This window comes from Triticum dicoccoides, chromosome 4B (genome assembly GCF_002162155.2).
Source record: "Triticum dicoccoides isolate Atlit2015 ecotype Zavitan chromosome 4B, WEW_v2.0, whole genome shotgun sequence".
In the NCBI taxonomy this organism is placed as follows: Eukaryota; Viridiplantae; Streptophyta; class Magnoliopsida; order Poales; family Poaceae; genus Triticum; species Triticum dicoccoides.
Window position 1 is genome coordinate 281,578,986 of NC_041387.1, and position 5,473 is coordinate 281,584,458.

Here is a 5,473-nt window from a genome sequence, read left to right on the forward strand (position 1 = left end):
GCAATTTGCCGGGGAGTAGTTCTTAGCGGTGGCTTCCCAGGCCAGCTCCTTGAACTTCTCAGGGTTGCCGTCCTTGGTGGCTCACGCTGGAGGGCCAGAGAAGACAAAGAAGGCAGGTGGCGGGCCGTCAAGTCGGAGGACGATGGCATCGGCACCTTCGTCTCGTATTAGCGAGCCGCTGCCTCATCTTCCAGCTTCTTCCCCGGCACCGTCATCACCAGCCCTCTTCTGGACGGCCGCTGGGAGGCTCTCTTGGTGCCTTCTGCTGCTCGTACCTCGCCTAGGCGCTCTTTTTGCCCTCGTGCTATCTTGGTCTGCTTCCTAAGGAGAGGAACAAGAAAGGGATTGCGGGCACCTTATCTTTTTAAAAAAAAATCTTAAGCCCATGGGCACTTGTCGAATTTAAACTTTGCAATTCCTTGCTCATGTTCAAATCCTGTGTGAACTGCACTTGTAAACAACATATCAATGAAGAAAAGGGTGCTTGCCGGGTTCTTTTGTGCGCGAGCGAGGCTCACACCAAGGGGCGAGTCCTCGTTATCTTAAGATAAACATCGTCACCCGGCACAGACCTTGCCGTCCTCCCGCTCCATAGCTTGTCTACACTCATACCCTTGGCGGGAGTAGGAGATGAGAAGGATCAGGCCCTTCATTTATTTCATTCCTAGCACACTACAACCAAGTTCCGGCCCAAGGAAGGGTTTCTGGGTGTGGAAAAAGGGGGCACGGTGCTATAGGAATGAACGAAGTTTCGTACGTCCATGTTTCATACGGAAGTACATGGCATGGGACAAAAAGACTTATCTAAGTCCGTAGCCCCCGGAAACTTTGGCTCACTATGGATGGATGCTTGAAGTTGCAGCCCTCGGCAACATTGGCTTGCCGGGGTCGGGACAGCGATCTATCTCCTCTCCTCCAAATGGTTTGGTCGAAACGCCTGGGCAGCCCACAAACCAAAAAAGACCAGAAGGGACAGAAAGACACGCACTCGACCTCTGTGCTAGGGATTAGTTGTTGTTGAGCACTATGGACCCTAACATAGAGGGAAAAAGACTTGACCTAGCATGCGTGCTAAAATTTAGGGCGCCAGCGCTTCATTTATTTATTTGTTGCTCAGGGTCTGTGTCTGGCTTGTAAAAAGGGTGACATGCCTTGCCGGAAAGGCTTGTACGAAAGGTGGTCTGCCAGGGGGCCCGACAACCGCGCCTTATGGGTAAAATTTACGAAGATGTTTACTGTTCCAGGAGTTGCTCACCGGAACACCATCTTCGGTCCCCAGGCGGACAGCGCCGGGCCTGGTGACTCGTATTACCCGACAAGGGCCTTCCCACTTTGGCGTCAACTTGCTAGAATTCTTGGCCGACTGAATGCGCCGAAGAACAAGGTCGCCTCCCTCAAAGCTTCAGGCATGAACCTTGCGGCTCTGGTAGCGGCACAAAGCTTGCTGGTAGCACGCAGCTCGCACAGCCGCCCGAAGACGATCTTCCTCAAGGAGCACTGTGTCATCTTGCCGCAACCGCTCTTGCTCAAGCTCGTCATAAGCGAGCACTCGAGGTGACCCGTATGTGTGTTTCATGGGGAGAACTACCTCTGCCCCAGATAAGAGGGAGAGGGGTGTCTGGCCGGTGGCTCGATTTGGCGTCGTTCCGACCGACCAAAGAACCACCAACAACTCATCAATTCGGCGCCTTCTGCACTTGCTTGGCTTGTCCAAAGTTTTTGTCCTTGACGCAGAGGTCTTGGAGGTACTGCATGATGGTGCGGCTTGAGAATCATGTGCCGTTGTCAGTGGCGACCCTATTTGGCACACCAAAATGGCAGACTTAACCCTTAAGAACTTAACCGCTGGTAACCTCATAAAAGGGACAATTACTCAAGGTTAAGATAACTTAGCTTTTTGGTCACTATGTGGATCATCATTGCGGCCATGGGCACCGCCGCTTGCCTGGTCCTTCAAATCCATGGTGACGAAGGCGGCGCCGCCCTAACCAACAGAATAGATTCTCGCAACTAACCGCCCCCTATCTGGCGCGCCAAAGATGTCGGGGAAACCAATCACCTATGGGGTCACAAGGATCCCTTCTACGTTGCGGGGGATTAGTTGCACGATGAGCAGGTCGAGCCGTTAGGACACAGAGAATTTTTATCCAGGTTCGGGCCGCGGAGACGCGTAATACCCTAGTCCTGCTTTATCTAGTTATATGAGTGTTCTTGAGCTTTTGAACTAGATACGATGCGTGCTTTGTCCAAAAGTCTAAATCCCCTCTCTATGTGCCTTGGGCCTCCTTTTAAACACAAAGGGGTTGCCATAGTGGCACACAGGAGGTGGCAAGCTACAGTGGTACGAGCTTATCACTCGATCAACGTAGGACAAGCGCATTTAATGCGATGCCTACATGTCATCTTGCTTTATTGGGGACGGCAACAGAGGCCATCTCGTCCTTCGCCGCTTCCCCTCGCCTTGCCACGCGTCTGGGCTGACGAGGCATGCAGCGCCACACTGGCCAACCAGCTGTTGTGTTGGCAAAGTGGTAAGCTTCCACGAAGATCTGCATGCCGCCACGCTGGCATGTTTATCACCGCGTTGGAGTGGTGGTGAGGTGGCAGAACCCTGCCGAGCGCGGGCCTTGCCGCAGCCCAACGATCATCCCCGGCAAGGCTTGCCGGGGGGCTTGGAGTCGTCCCCGGCAAGGGTCTTGCCAGGGGTCTTCATCATTTGATCCCACGTGGACTCGTGGGTCATCAATCTTCGTGAGCAGCCGCATGCTACCAGGCATGTGCTCTTCAAATCTTGGTCTTCATCCTTGTCAATGATGTCAGAGCTCTCAATCCCAAGGGTGGTGGTCCTGCCGGTCCCTTCACAAGTTGCCCCGGCAAGGGGCTTGCCGGGGGACCTCGCAGGTCGCCTCGGCAAGGTTTGTTGCTGAGCGTAGTCCTGCTTGCCTCTTGCGGCTCGCTACTCTGAACATTTGCCTTGATGTTCTTTTGTTCTTGTCTCCTGCTGTCTTCCTCTGCCTCGCCAAGCCCTGCTGTAGGGGTGGCTACGACCATCCATGCACAAGGGGTACAGAAGTACCCATACTTTTGTACACTGACAAGACCATATTCATATCTTTTGCAAATTACCATTACTATTATCAATTCTCAAAAAGATATAAGTGAAACATGAGAGTGCAAATATTTCTTCAAAATTTAATCACCACTGTGCTCAAAAAGATATAAGTGAAGCACGAGAGCAACTGCCTAGCTCAAAAGATGTAACTGAAGCACATAGAGTATTCTAACAAATCATGGTAAATGTGTGGCTCTCTCAAATAGGTGTGTCCACCAAAGATGATTGTGACAAAATAAAACATAAACAAAGCAAAGACTCATATAATACACGACGCTCCAAACAAAACTCATAATATGTGACAAATAAAAATATAGCTCCAAGTGAAATTACCGATGGTCGGTAGAAGAAAGAGGGGATGCCTACGGGGCATCCCCAAGCATGGGAGTCCTTGAATAATACCTTGGAGTGCCTCGGGCATCCTCAAGCTTAGACTCTTGCCCCTCCTTATTCCTTCATCCATCGTGATCTCACCCAAAAGTTGAAAACTTGAATCACACAAAACTCAACAAAACTTTCATGAGATCCGTTAGTATAATAAATCAAATCACTACTTTAAGTACTGTTGCAAACCCATTCATATTTTATTATTGCATTATACCTACTGTATTGTAACTTCACGATGGCTTATACCCCCGATACACTCCATAGATTCATCAAAACAAGCAACAGAGCAACAAAAATTGGATCTGTCAAAAACATAACAGTCTGTAATAATCTGAACATTGACCATACTTTAGTCACTTCAAAATTCTAAAAAGTTAGGAAATCATGGAAATTTGTATATCAATCATGTGTAAAAATTTCAGAATTTTATCATGCTCCAGGAAATTCTAAAAATACTGCTACTTGATGCATTTTTTTTCTGTTTTTGCATAGAATCAAAGAAACTATCATCCAAATCATCCCAAAGGCTTTACTTGGCATAAACTCTAATTTAAACTCAAAAAACAAAAACCATAACAGTACCATAATTTTGCACACACAAGAAAACACAAAAATAAACACAAAAATAAAGATAACTATTGGGTTGGCTCCTAACTAGTGCTATTGTTTTACGCCCCTAGCTATGCATAGTGCATAGTTTCAAGTATTGTCATCTTTTTTCTCCTTTCCTAAGGATGTTTTCTCATCAGGAGGCTTTTCAAAGATTATGTGAAACACATCATCCATGGGAATTTTAGCATTACTAAGTTGACCATCTCTAAATCCCTCTTGATTCCCTTTTACAATCCAAGAATACTGTTTATTAATACCATTGAAAACTTGTTGGATTATGTTTAAGGGAGGGACCTCATTTTTGGTATTCTCATCAAAATTGTGATCATTGCAAAGTAAATATCTCAACAAGTAATCACTATTGTATAAAATCTCATCTATCACTGGTTTTTCAGGGTTCATACCATAAAAATAAAGATCTCTCTAGCTTCTCGCACTATGTAATCAAATTCATTTATGAGGACAAGGGTAGCTATTTTCTTAGCTCTAGGATTTGTAATAACTAGCAACTCATAAAACAATCTTTGCAAAGTAGGACGGGTACAGATAAATCTTCTCTCGAGTTTAAGAACAATTGCAGAAATAACTTTGGCATAATTTTTTGTTCTTTTAAGTATAGGAGCATCATCACAAGCCAAGGTTCCAATCCAATTAAGGATTCTTGGATAACACTTTTTCCTATAACATTCCCTTGTCCCATCACAAAAATTTTAGCATCAAGATTGGCAGAAATTTCAATTTTAGGAGTTTTACCATCGTCGTTTCCCGCCATGCCAAAATCACCCATGATTGCAACTTCAAGCAAACAAACAAGAAAACATGCAAAAAGGCAAAAGGAAAATATTTTTATAAATTTTGTTAAAACTTTTTAGAAGTGTGTGTGTGGAGGGGATGAAAACGAGAGGCAAAGACAAATAAAATAAATGCAAGGAGATGAAACTTTATGCGTCGGTACTTGATATATGTTGATGATGTCTCCCCGGCAACGGCGCCAGAAATTCTTCCTACTACTTGTGAGCTGCATTGGGATTTCTAAGAGGAGGGGGTGGTGCAGTACAGAGATAAGTATTTCCCTTAGTTATGAAACCAAGGTTATCAATCTAGTGGGAGAATCATGCAAGAACACGTTAACAACACCTGCACACAAAATAACAAATCCTTGCACCCAACGCAAACAAGAGGTTGTCAATCCCTTGACGCTTAATTTAAAGATTAAATTGTATGGTGATAGATAGATAGATAGATCAAACAAAAATAAAATTAATAAATAAAGTAAAATTGCAGCAAGGTATTTTTAGGATTTTTAATATATGATAAATGTAGACCCGAGGGCCTTAGTTTTCACTAGAGGCTTCTCTCTTG